Raw genomic sequence first — 355 nt, forward strand, 5'->3', positions numbered from 1 at the left:
AAGATTGACAGTGCCTTGAGATAAAGGATGGAGTTGTGTATCTGTATATGCCTAGACCAGATGTGTTTACAACTAATAATTTTAAATATCAAATGATAATATTAAATATTAAATAAGTTCCAATATAAAAGTACTTTCTAAATAACTCAATTGTATTAAGGTTACTGGATATCCATGTCCACATAAAGTAATGGCTCCCTTGTTTTAAAATATCTTGTGACATACCTTTTGGATTTAAAAAGTCCTTATTACAAATATGCCTAGAAAAATTAACTGAAAGAAACTTTAGTTGTTTGAGATGAATGTCTTCTAGAGCTAGCATTTTAGCTAGAGTAAAACTATATCAGTCAAATTT

This window comes from Pteropus vampyrus, unplaced genomic scaffold (assembly GCF_000151845.1).
Source record: "Pteropus vampyrus isolate Shadow unplaced genomic scaffold, Pvam_2.0 Scaffold31, whole genome shotgun sequence".
Taxonomy (NCBI): Eukaryota; Metazoa; Chordata; class Mammalia; order Chiroptera; family Pteropodidae; genus Pteropus; species Pteropus vampyrus.